Source organism: Ambystoma mexicanum, chromosome 1p, assembly GCF_040938575.1.
Source record: "Ambystoma mexicanum isolate Mex_15411 chromosome 1p, UKY_AmexF1_1, whole genome shotgun sequence".
Lineage (NCBI taxonomy): Eukaryota > Metazoa > Chordata > Amphibia > Caudata > Ambystomatidae > Ambystoma > Ambystoma mexicanum.
Window position 1 is genome coordinate 981,136,399 of NC_090921.1, and position 14,055 is coordinate 981,150,453.

The 14,055-nt window shown below is 43.6% G+C and overlaps 1 protein-coding gene across 2 annotated transcripts in view; it reads left to right on the top strand.

Annotated features, from left to right (window-relative positions):
* KATNB1 (katanin regulatory subunit B1) overlaps positions 1 to 14,055 on the top strand; it is a 944,775-nt gene that overhangs the window by 503,481 nt on the left and 427,239 nt on the right. The window lies entirely within an intron of this gene.

Consider the following 14,055-nt stretch of genomic DNA (forward strand, 5'->3'; position numbering starts at 1 on the left):
CACTTACTTCTGGTTGTTCCGTTTCTCCGTCTCATGGTCCAATTTTCTCTTGTGATCTATGTGACTTTAATTCTTCACTATTCAACACTACCTGCACTTCTGTTCTCTCTACTTGTTTTTTTTCTCAGCTCTTAATGCTGATGAAGCAGCTTCTCTCATGTCCTCATCCCTCATCACTTCTCTTGATCAACTTTATCCTCGCTCTCCCTTCCGCCCCAGTCATAAACCCTCCCAACCCTGGCTCTCTTCTCACGTGCGTTCTATGCACCACTTTCTTCGTCGCCTTGAAAGGCGTTGGCTCAAGACCAAAATCCATACTTGATCGTTCCTCCTATTTCACTTATCAGACTCTTTTTTTGACACTTGTCTATGCTCTGCTAAACGTCTTTATTTCTCGGATCTACTACAAACTCAGTCTACTCACCCTAGGCGTCTTTTTCAAACTCTTGCTCATCTTCTCTCTCCGCCTGCTATGGATCATTCTACAAATTCCTCTCTCGGTTTCTGACTTTGCTCACTTCTTTTCTTCAAGAGTTCTTTCTCTTCGTCACGACAATTAAGGATCTAATCCACCTCAACGGTCCCCCACTACTCCTGCTTATATCCCACAAGCCACCATCACAAACTTTGCCCCCTGTTTCCAATTCTGAGTTTTTTTCTCTTACTTGCTATAGCTCATCCAACTGCCTCCCCCACTGATCCTATTCGCTCTTCGTTAATCCCCAAAGTCTACCCTTTTATTGTACCCTATCTTGTCTCCTTCTTCAATATACTTCTATTTTTCCCAAATCCTTTAAGCACGTTTCTATTATTCCAATTCTGAAGAAACCCACTGCTGATCATTTGCTTGTTTTAGATTTCCGTCCTATTTCTCCATTGCCCCATCCCTCTAAACTTCTAGAAATGCTTGTCCATTGTCAGATCTCTACCTTTTGTTCTCCCAAAATTTCAGTCTGGTTTCCATCCTTTTCATTCCACAGAAACTGCCCTTCTTTCGGTGTTGAACTCTGTCCTCTCGGCGCGCTATTCTAAGCACTCATCTTTCCTTATTCTAATACATCTATTGGCGGCTTTCGACATGGTTGATCACTCTCTACTTCTAGCCTCACTTTCTTCTTTGGGCCTCTCAGGTCCTGGTTTCATTCTTCTCTCCAACAGAACATTTTCGGTCTCTTGAGCGGGTAAGTCTTCTGAATCATTCTTGCTTGCCCACAGTGTGCCTAAAGCATCAGTTCTGGGCCCTTTTCTATTCTCTCTTTATACATCACATCTTGCGGCTGTCATTTCCTCCTTTGGGCTGTCCTACCATTTCTATGCGGACGCCAGCCTCCTCTTTCTCTCCTGAAATCCACCTTAATCTTTTTGCTTGCCAGGTTGCAATCAAATATTGGATGTGCTGTCATGATGCATGCTCCCAGTCTTCAGGGCCAAACCAGCCTTCCCAAGTTGCAGGCTTCTATTGGGGCTTTAAAGGCCACAAAACGTTTTCAGAGGCTTTCCTGGAGCCAGTCCTGGCGCCTTTGGCACCAGGCTCGTACTATTTGACCACATGGAATGGGTTTCCAGTGAACATGGAGGCAAACATATCCCAGTCCTGAAGAACTGAGCTGTGCAGTCTAGCTTCCAGGGAGTGGCTGGGCTTGGAACTACTTACCAGGAACCACTTTACCTGGGCTATATGAACCACACCCAAGGAACATAACACGCTTCGCGTTATTCTGCACTCCTGCAGCGCAACGCTCACCGTGCCAGCTCTGCTCCTGTTTACCTGGGCCTCAACCACACCCTGTTGTCTTCATCGGGAACCACGGATCATCTGCACCTGTCGAAGAAAGGAAAAAGACAAGAAGGACATTAGTAGAGAGTTCTTACCTGAGAGAAGCATCCTTCCAATTCCATCCAACCTGCTTCCCATCCTGCCGCTCCTGAGAACCACTGCGCCTGCAGAAAGAAGAGAGAACGAAAACTTACCCGGAGGCACCAGTCATCCTTGAATTCCATCGAAGCGGTCCACTTGGCTGCTACTCCGGAGCATCATCGCATCTGCAGAAAGGAGAGAAAGGAAACTTAACCCGGAGGCATCCGTCATCTCAGGACTCCACCGAAGCCGTCCACACGGTCGCAGCTCCGGAACATCACCGCACCTGCAGAGGAAGAGAAAAGAGACATCCGGTTAGCCGCGCAATTGAAAACATACTTATAAAGACATATTTTAACACTGCGCTCTCATGCTATCACCTACCTGCATGAATGCTGCTCAGCGTCGCATTTAGGAGTGCTTGACCAGGCATCACCAAAACCGCTCCTGCAAAGAATAAGGACAATAGTAAAAACCTTGGCAACAAGAAGAAACACTTTCAAAAACAGTTACCAAGAACCAATTGGTACCAAGACTTACTTAGAGTCACAGCTGGTCTGGATTCCACTTGCAGGTCGTTGGATCAGTGAAGGAACTAGATCCAGTGAAAGTGCCTAGGGACTTTTAAGCGCCCCTGCATTCAGATGCAGGATGGAAAGCCCAATGTTAAGATACCTAAGGTGAGACAGAAGTACAGAGGGAAGCGGTTGGAGGTTTGAGGGAGGTGGGAGTCTTACCCATCCTACGCAGCAAGCTAACTTCCCTGTTCATAATTTCTAGGATAGCGCCCAAGCGCGAGCGAAGCAGTGGGACAGGAAGAGACACGCACAGACGTTCACCACCCAGCTCTGTGCAATGCCCCCGTGGGGACCAGGTGAGCGTAACGTGTCCTCCCATTATCCCGCCCTTAATGCTGAAAAAGTCTGAGGTACAGTTTTTCTCTGCCAATAATCTTTCTCCTCATCTTACGCCCTCCTTTATATCTTTTCCCCCCTTCTAAACTTCCAATTTCATCTATAGCGTGTAATCTTGGTCTCTACTTTGATACAAATCTCTCCTTTTCTCACTAACTGCCTGTTCTTGTTACTTTCACCTGTATAATATCCGTAAGGCTCATCCTTTTCTTACTTTTCAGGCATCCAAACTCCTAATCTCTTCGTTAGCTTTTTCTCGACTTTTCTACTGCTCCTCTGTTCTATTTTGGCTCCCGAACTCTCATTTTGACCCACTTAAATCAGTGTTTAACTCTTCCATTTGTATTTTGTGTCTTCATTCACTGCATCTCTTAACTTGGTTGGTTATATTTTTATTCTGAACTTAAATTTAACTTTCTTTGTCTTGTATTTAAATCTCTTAGTGGTCTTGCTCCCAGCTATCTTGCTGCACTAATATCTTTTTATATCCCTGTACGTTCTCTTGGTTCGTCTTCTCACTTTTTACTCCTGGCTCCTCGTCCCGTGTGTGCTCGGTCCCGTTTTCGTTCCTTTGAGCTTCCTGACCCTCTCCATTGGAACACTCTATCACTTTCTCTTTGTTCCATTTCCACCTATTTGTTTTGTGGTTCTCTGAAATCCCATTTACTTCAAAACATTTGAATGATTGTTCTCTTGATTTCGTTATTTATACATTCATTTTCTAACCGTTTGTATCGTATGTAAAGTGCTTTGGCTTAAGGGCTAAATAAAATAAAAATAAGAAGTGTGGTTATGCTTGTAGCTGTAGTCTCTGGGTCTAGCGCAGTATACAGGGCTGCTCTGATCCGCATAGCTCTGTTGAACTACCTGAAAGGTGAGATTGAGACATAGCCAGGACAGAGGGTACTATGCACCAGGACAGGGGTACCAGTCAGCCTGCACAGCATCAAACATTCTGCAGAGCCAGGGTCTGGGGCCCCTCTCACCACTGCTTCAGCACCCATGGGGTAGGTCTAGCTCTTGTTATGCTCTGGCAGGATGTCTATCCCAGGTTGAGAGGGTTCCCTGTACTGCTCTAATAGGGTCATACCCATAATCCTGTCACCAAGATTGCGTAGCAACACTTTCCATTTTCAAAAGGACATCTGAAAAAGGGTTTGCAGTTCCCAAGATTCTCCAGTTTATTCTGAGACTCACTAATGCTTTCTCTTCACTTGGCACTTTTGGTCTTGACATTTCTCATGATGGCTCCATTTGAGCATTTGCACGTCTGTTCTTTGTGACGTCCCTTCTTTGCAGTGGCTTTATTCGTGGCCATTAGATCAGCATAAAGGGTGTTTGAACTACAGGCTTGCTCTATTTCTCCTCCTCCTCCTCTTCAGTTTGGCATGGGAAAGTCACTATCTGTGAGTAAAACCTTCCTTCTTTACTTCTTAAAGATTTTCTCAGTTTCAACTGCACCCAAAAATTCAGTGTCAACCTTTTTCTTTTGACCTACAATGGAGGAGAGATTACCTATGCTTTACATAAGAGCGCCTTGAAATGACCAGCTGTTTTTGGCTTCTGAAGCCCTACAAAAGGCAGTGATGTTTCCAAGCAAAACATCATTAGATGGATAGTCTTTTGTATTGAGACTTGCTATGAGCTGGTCCACAACATTTTGAGGAGCTTGCCCTCATTCTAGTGGGGAACAGGCAACCATCTACTTTGAATTCATTAGCTCGGGCAGATGCTACAGTGGGCAGATTGGTCATGTTGGGGGTTTTGTTTTAATCTTTTTCCCCAGCTCTATTTAGCTTGTGCACAGCTTTGGGAGTCTTTAAAAGCACCAAGGATTTGTGGGAGAAATTGATCTATTAGAAGAACAAATTTCTTACCCTGCTAATGTACTTTTATATTGATATGATTATTCCTCCCACATATTCCTCATCCCCATCCAGCCTGCCTGGCTGCAATTAAGTTGAATTGGAATTTTTGCAACCAGCGTAACATTTTTTTGGGATTGACGGTTCTTCCATTTCTTGTGGTTGCTGGGGTAAAAAGTGGTAGAAATGAGGAATTGGCAGCAGTGGCTTCAGATATATATATGTTTGACATCACTTAGAGTGTGCATCAGCACTATGTTGCTGTGGTGAAGCCTTCTGCAGGGCTGACTTTCTAGATGAAAGTAAGGCCCTCAGCTGTACTTCCCTTGATTTTTGCTTACAACTGATATTTCCATAATACTATCAGTACTGGATTGGGGCAGCAGGGGGAGGTCCCTGTCTCCCTAATTGAATTCTTGTATTTTTAAAGCTGTACACATCACCTTAAAGTACTTATACCAAAGGTTGGGTTGCCTATACCTGTAGTCAGTTGTTTGTAGTGTTCCCAGAGGGTACTGCATCCAAACTTTGCCTAATTCAATGCGACTCTAAAAGGCTGCAAAACTCTGCAGGCCCAAGAAATTCATGAACTACTTGCAAATTAGAAGGATTCCAGCATATTCTGTTTTTACTGCCATTTAGGCCTACATAACCAGACTTCTCAAAAGACCGTTCGTTTTGGTGTCCGTTAAAACCAACTAGAGGGAAATGGTCACTCTCTTCTCTTGGGGCGATTATCATATCTAATTCTCAATGAAATCGAGTAGTTGAGGCAAAGGCATAGTTGATCGTAGAGGCCAACTTTCCGTAAACTCTGGTATATTTATCAGGAGAGTCATGCTTGCATCTTCCGTTCAGCATGCATAAGTCAAGATCTCCCAACAATTCGGCCTGTCTTATTTCCTGTCAATCTTGCTTTGTTTGCAGTAATTCTGATTCTGGTAAAAGCGTGGGACAATAAAGCTTTGCGGGAATTCTAGCGTTAAAAATCACCCATCAACAATATTTGGGAACTGGAATTATGGGAAGCAAGTAGATCAAGGACATTGTTACACTTTTATAGTGTTATTCAAACCAGGAGGGTCATATATGTTGATAATGCGTATCTTAAAAAGTTCCCCATCCTCCATATTACCAGTTAATAGACCTGCCAAAACAAAAAATCTACTTTAATGTTGGTCAATCAAAAGGATGCTTTACAACTGATAACACCCTGCCCCCCACCCACCCCCTTAGGGCGACACAGTGGACCTTTGGCGTCTAACTGCTGGATAGTAACCCTACCATCCAGAACAACATCATTGGTTAGCCAAGTTTCCTGTAATATAATAACACTCAATAAGTCAAGATTGTTGAATAGACCGTCCTCCTCAAACAAATGTACAAATCTTTGAGTATGCCACAAGAGCAATTTAAAGCCATGGTCAGGGCCTTTTAACAAACCTGTTTTGCAAGAAACTAGACCCAATCTGCAGGCTTGCTCATTTCCTGTACTATAGGGTTGTCAATCTAATGTACTAATCTAGTGCCATTGGCTTCCGTTGCAACCCTAATGTCTGAAGATAGGTGGGTATTTGCTTGTGGATTAATTGGCCTTATGGTTGCCAATTTTGAGTAACAGAAAAACACACTCTGGACGTTGCCGACCAGAAACCCATTGTTGCACTCCTAACAGGAAAAAATCCCATGTAAAGTTTTACACCTCAGAGGGGTAGACCCTAGAACCATGACCAGTCAGTCATCCCTAGAGGTTGAGGCAATAATATTGTGGTTTAGTAGCGAGCACTCAACAAAGGCTCATGAGTAATTTATAACTCTGTAACCATTACAATGTAACCATATATTAATATTTCTGTCCGCCTGTTGGAGTATAGAGAGGAAAAAACCACCACATTAACTCTGGACAGGTTGAACATGTAAAAACACAAGTATTTATATAACAAACTTATTTGAGATCCCACTGTTAGCAGCACAGTGTGTTGTATAACACGTAGAAAATATCATAAAACAATGATTCAATACAACAGTGTTAAAATTTTTGAGCTGAAAAGCTGCTCAGAAAAACACTAAAAGCATAATTGCCAGAGTTATATCACAATTACACCATTGTAAATAACTTTTAAAGTTTGAACATCAGTAATCACTCTTAGGTCTTGTCTGGTGCCAACGCGTTTCGGATTAAACTGATCCATCTTCAGGGCTGGATGTGCTCATCTTTTATACTGTATTCAAGTACAGACTTTCTTGGTGAGTCCTAAGAGTAATCAAATTACACTAATCAGTGATTGTATTAGGCTGGTAGTTCGAAGAAGGAAAAGCTAGTAAAATCACTAACCTAAATTGTCCAAAGCGTAGGACTCATGAATGTGGACTGGTGGCGGGATTAAGTCTCCCTTGCAGACATCCGCAAGAAAGGAGGGAAACATGCAGTTAGAGCAGGTGAGGAATCCATTTGGGACATTCGTTAAAAGCCCCCAACAGTAGTGAGTAAGCCTGGATTACTGTTATAATACGGTGTACACTTTCTCTTGAACAATGCAAAAAAATCAGGACATTGTTTCGCCATTGGATGACAGTATACTCGTGTGTGGTGCATAAAAACACACGCCGTTTGAAACTACGACACCGTATATAAATCGGATGGCAGTGTGAAGTACCATTCCGAGCCCGGTGTGTATAGCGGGATCTCATAGTTCAAAAATTCTTTACCTGTCATCCGCGAAGCGAAGGACGTGTCGAGTCGGCCGTCACCAAGACGGGTCGCACTTGACTGAACAATGATAACGCTGGTCTTCAGGGACGCCGCGCATGTGCTATCGCGCCGCGGGTGCTATATTGAAGTGGGCATAAAGTAGTGCGTTAGAAAAGACACCGCGGAAATGCAGCTAGTGCTGATATAGACCGCTGCAGTAGGGCAGCAGTAAGGGTCATGAGGAGAGTCAGCTGCATTTGTGTCATCACCTCAGTGATCGCTATTGGCACATAAGATGGCAATGTGTACAACAGCGGAGGGTACTGAAATATATCAAGAATATATACAATCGTGTTCAATTGAGATAGAATGAGTATATCAATCAGAATATCATAGTTGGAAGGGCAGGAGGGGTGAAGCCCAGCTCCAAATGAGACTGTGGGGTGCCCACCCTCCTGCATGGTGGGTGGTGCCTAGTTGGATGAACCAGAACCTAGTCTTGTTCAAACGAGGCACTAAAATTACAAAAAGAGTGTAGGAGAGATTAATGGGGTCTGTGCAGGAGCACTAGTGAGTTAGAGGGGCAGGAGGGGGGTCACCACCGTTCAAAAGAAAACAGTGGGGTGCCCCCCCCCTCCTGCATGGTAGGTGGTGCCTAGTTAGGTGAACCAGAACCATGTCCAGTTCAAAAGAGGCACTAAAAATACAAAAAGGGTGTAAAGGAGATTATTGGGAACAGTCAGATTGGGGTCTGTTCAGGGGCGCTGTCTCATACCAGTGCATATAACATACCCAATTGTGGACAATTCACATACTGTCTTTCTATAGGCCGTTCACATTCTGAAATAATTATGTCTTTTAACCAGTATTGCACACAATCCATTATGAAGTCTAGTCATTCATCAATTTTCTACATATCAGATTGTCGGACTTAATAACCAGACACAGTTTTATGCACTGGATGGTTTGATAACAAATCACTGGATAATGGCAACAATTATACCACATCACAAGAAGCACATAAGGTCAAATTCGCAATTCATACCCCAAGGGGTAAGGCAATCTAACAGGTCAATCCATATAATTTCCCTCTGAAGCAGTTTCTTATGGCTATCACCCCCTCTGGGGCCAACCTTCACTTGTTCTAGAATTAAGCATTTAAGTTGAGCAATCAAGTGTCTAAATTCCATGAAGTGCGTTGACACAGGTGATCTGAGACTTTTAGTCCTTATGTTAGACTTATGTTCTGTCCATCTCAGTTTAACCTTTCTCATAGCGATGCCCACGTAGTAAAACCCACATGGACATTTCAGAGCATACACCACATTAGTGGAATCACAAGGGCACGAGTGTTTCAATGAGATTGGCTTGCCTGTGTGTGGGTGTGAAATGGTATTGCCAGGTAAGATGTTACTACAATGCTGGAAATTGAAACAGGGTTGTGTCCCCTTAAATGTCTTAGACAAGGGTTGATCTCTCAAGGGTTCAGCTCTAACAAGGCTGCTTCTCAAGGCCTTGCTGTTACGGTAGGCGAAGGTTGGGAGTTGTTGAAAGAGTGGTTGGGTTAGAGGGTCCATCAGAAGCATGGGCCAATTTTTTGGGATAATGTCCCTGATGTTCTTGCTCTGGGCAGAGTATGTTGTCACATAAACCAAGCGGTCATCCTTTGGGCAATTTTTTGAGATTAGCAAAGTGTCCCGCTCTATGGAAGATAGTTTTTCTTCAATGTCAGTAATTTTGTCAGGATTGTATCCTCTAGTTTTGAATTTCTCACGTAGTGTAGCAGATTGCCTTACAAACTCAGTATCTTCCGAGATGTTTCTTCGATAGCGCAAAAACTGGCTAAGTGGTACACTGTCTATCATCCGGTGGGGATGGAAACTTGTAGCTAGTAGCAAACTGTTCCTATCCGTGGTTTTTGGGAAGATCCTGGTCTCGAGATTCTAATTTTTCACATAGACCTTCACATTGAGGAAATTGATATTTGATTTGCTCGTGAGTGTAGTAAACTTAATCTGTGGATGCATGTTATTCATCATGGTAAAAAAGTTGTTCAGGTCATCTTCAGGGCCAGACCAAATTCCAAAAATGTCGTCAATATATCTGACAAAGAGTGTCAGGTGGCGTGTCCATCTTGGAGATGTAAGGACATTTTCCGATTCCAGGTAATACATATAGGTATTGACGTAGGCAGATGCCATAGCGGCACCCATACTGGTCCCTGAGAGTTGTAGATGGAAATTATCCTGAAATCTAAAGAAGGTATTCATCAGTACTGCTTTGAGTAGTGTTAAGACAAAAAGTGTGTCGCCTTGGCAATTGTCTGACCTGAGCAAAAGCCATTCCACCGCCTCCATTTTGTCTTAACACTACTCAAAGTAGTACTGATGAATAACTTCTTCAACAGACCCCAATCTGACTGTTCCCAATAATCTCCTTTACACCCTTTTCGCATTTTTAATGCCTCTTTTGAACTGGACATGGTTCTGGTTCACCTAACTAGGCACCACCTACCATGCAGGAGGGAGGGCACCCCACTGTTTTCATTTGAACGGTGGTGCCCCCCCTCCTGCCCCTCCAACTCACTAGTGCTCCTGCACAGACCCCATTAATCTCTCCTACACTCTTTTTGTAATTTTAGTGCCTCGTTTGAATGAGACTAGGTCTGGTTCATCCAACTAGGCACCACCCACCATTCAGGAGGGGGGGCACCCCACAGTCTCATTTGGAGCTGTGGTGCCCCCTTCCTGCCCTTCCAACTATGATATTCTGATTGATATACCTATTCTATCTCAATTGAACACAATTGTATATATTCTTGATATATTTCAGTACCTTCCGCTGTTGTGCACATTGCCATTTTATGTGCTAGTAGCGATCACTGAGATTATGACACAAATACATCTGACTCTCCTCATGACCCTTACTGCTGCCTTACTGCAGCGGTCTATATCGGCACTAGCTGCATTTCCGCGGTGTCTTTTCTAACACCGCGGATCGCACTACTTTATGCCCACTTCAATATGGTGCCTGCGGCGCGATTACGCATGCGCGGCATCCCTGACGACCAGCGTTATCATTGTTCAGTCGAGTGCGACCCGTCTTGGTGACGGCTGGCTCGACACGTCCTTCGCTTCGCGGATGACAGGTAAAGAATTTTTGAACTATGAGATCCCGCTATACACACCGGGCTCGGAATGGTACTTCACACTGCCATCCGATTTATATACGGTGTCGTAGTTTCAAACGGTGCGTGTTTTTATGTACCACACACTAGCATACTGTCATCCAATGGCGAAACAATGTCCTGATTTTTTTGCATTGTGCATCAGTTCAAGAGAAAGTGTACACCGCATTATAACAGTAATCCAGGCTTACTCACTACTGTGGGGGGGCTTTTAACAAATGTCCCAAATGGATTCCTCACCTGCTCCAACTGCCTGTTTCCCTCCTTTCTTGTGGATGTCTGCAAAGGAGACTTAATCCCGCCACCATTCCTCTGCGGTCTGGCTGCTTGACCAGTCTACATTCATGAGTCCTACGCTTTGGACAATTTAGGTTAGTGATTTTACTAGCTTTTCCTTCTTCGAACTACCCTCCTAATACAATCACTGATTAGTGTAATTTGATTACTCTTAGGACTCACCAAGAAAGTCTGTACTTGAATACAGTATAAAAGACCTAGGAGTGCTTACTGATGTTCAAACTTTAAAAGTTATTTCAATGGTGTAATTGTGATAAAACTCTGCAAATTATGCTTTTTGTGTTTTTCTGACCAGCTTTTCAGCTCAAAAATTGTACCACTGTTGTATTGAATTATTGTTTTATGATATTTTCTACGTGTTATACAACACACTGTTCTACTAACGATGTGATCTCAAATTACTTTGTTATATTAATACTTGTGTTTTTACATGTTCAACCTGTCCAGAGTTAGTGTGGTTGTTTTTTCCTCTCTATACTTCAGCAGGCAGACAGAAATATTAATATATGGTTACATTGTAATGGTTACAGAGTTATAAATTACTCATGAGCCTTTGTTGAGTGCTCGCTACTAAACCACAATATTATTGCTTCAACCTCTAGGGATGACTGACTGGTCATGGTTCTAGGGTCTACCCCTTTGAGGTGTAAAACTTTACATGGGATTTTTTCCCGTTAGGAGTGCAACACTGGGTTTCTGGTCGGCAACATCCAGAGTGTGTTTTTCTGTTCCTTGTATCTTGGTTGCCGAGTGGCCTCGAGATCTGCCCATCTGCACCTGAAGTTTTCTTTTTACTTCTCTAGACTAACTAGCTACATATTTGCGTTACTAGCACAAATTTCCATTGAATACATATCGCAAATCTCTAGTAGTGCCTCCCACCCCCCAACTGCCAATTTCGAGTAGCCAGATCAACTTTGTAAAAGTGGTTTCCCAGTCCCCTCTTGCGCAGAGATATTCCTAATAAAACATTCATACCCCAACCTATAATAGTCTACCTCCGTTTTTGTGCAAAGTCAACAGGTTGAGTACTGGTAAAAATGAACTAAGATCGTAACAAGTTCAGTTATCGGGTATCTCTCCCATTGCTATATCTCAAGGTGATAAGCCAAAACTCGGAATATGATGTCATAATTCCGAAAGGGAATAACGGTTTAACACATAGGCATTGTGTCAATGGAAATTCACAAGGGGGGTCTAAAGACTCTGGGTAAGGCTCTTGTAACCATGACTCATGTCTGGCAGAGAGTCTCCCAGGACCCCCCCTTGTTATATGCATTGTGTCAATGGAGCGAGCTCTGAATTCTAATGATCCTTTTGGGAATTGTATGAAAACGACTCCCCTCCTTAACCAGAATTTCGGATGTATTATGGCACATTTTAGGGTCATCAGCAGCAACACTACCAAGGGACAAGCTCTAAGGGTCGAGTGTAGTATTTTGTATCACCTTCATTATTACGTTTTCTGGGTGCAGGGGCACACTTAATAATTTGGTTAATTGAAATGGAAATCCCCTTCAACCCAGTCATCAAATGATTGGACGGAATTCTAGTCAATGGAAGAGCAAATACATCCGAATCGAACAATTGATGAATAGCTTCCAATATGACAGGAGTCATTCATAACATAACTTTTAGTTGTATTAGGTTTTCAAGGTTTGTAGAGCATTTTAGTACCATTACCTTATACAGCCTCGAAAAGAGATCAAATATCTTTTGGACATTTGTGGTGTGTCTTGCTGGTCACTTTCTTCAGAAGACTATTTGTAGTACCAGACTTGCTTTTCTTTTTTGATCTTGTTCTTCTCATTTTAGTTCCCTAAGTGGAATTGTCCAAGGACTTGTCGTTTTCAACATTCATCAAAGTCTGTAATGGGGTTGGGAGCGGGGCCATACTCTGGGCATTGTTTATCACAATTCTTGGCTAGACCCTTGGCTGTTTTGTTCACCTCAGAGAATTTGTTAAGCCTCTTGGTGTGTTTTCTTTCTTTTGGCTGCCCCTAGTGATAGTACTAGAGTTGGAAATAATAAAAGGGTCTGCGATAGCCCCTCCAAAGACAATTCAGCAGGCCATTCTTGGTGGTACCGAAAGTCAAATCACTAGTTCCATTCACTGCAGAAGCAAGAAAAGGTGTGTGTATTACTTCAATTGAAATGTCCTTGTCACATGCTATGTTGGTCTTCGGTCTTGGCATCTTGATTGTCTTGAGGATTTGGGTAAGCATGTGAGAATGCGCAGTAGTCGTTGCATTTATTATGTCGAATCTTTCGATCAGATACTTTAGTAAGCATTCCAAAGCTTCAAATTGTGTGCAGGACGAGTCAGAGTTAAGAGGCCCTAGACGAATTTACCTGTCCTTTGGCCATTTTGTACTTTGGCGTTTTTCCAGCGCTCTCGGGGTCTGTAATTGCCATATCTGGAAAGCCCTTTCCTGGGCAAAGCTCCTGCTTTTCCAGGCAAACTGGCAAGACTGTGTGTGTGGCACGATGTGAGGGCTAGGTCTGCCTGGACCCAGTCCACAATCAAGCCAGAGAGTATTTGTTGCTGGGCATATTTGTTGGCCAGAGGCTGTCCATGATAGGGCATCTCGTGCCAGTTGGAAAGGGGCAGATCCTTACCATTGGTGAACCTGGTGACGACTTCAGTAAAAATCCTGGATAAAAGGAGAACTTCTGCAGCCATTTTGACAGATGATCATTGGAGCGAAGACCCTTACGAAGACGTGCAGCCCACTGAAGATTCAAGGATTACTGTTGCAGCTGACCAGCATTGCCTCCAGCCAAGCCCTGGTGAAGCCCTGCTGATCTTTCCTGGTCTCCAGAAGGCCTTAGATTATGCTTCTACCCGAGGACTGGTAGGAACAACTTGTTCTCACCCCTGCTCGATGATCGGTGCCTGCTGAGCCTTTGGAGGTCTCCGTGGACCAACAGGTGGACTGATCAGCTTTCTCCCGAGCTACCTCGCTGCAGCAGTCACTGTTCTGAGTGTATTCTGAAAACCTTTTGGATCCTTGGCTCGTGTAACAAGACACCTGCACCTGTAGTTTCAGACTTCCTGATCAAAGAAAAGCCACGCAGAGCTTGCTCCTTTGTTCGCACCACGAAGATCCCCTTTCACTGCCTGTTCATGGTAACTCCTGCTGCAAGCTGTCTTTGTTTCCTAGAGGTCGCCTGAGGTTGCCTATCCTGTGGAGGTCTGCATCCTATTGTGCCAAGAGTGTCCAGTCTTCAGAACCGTATTA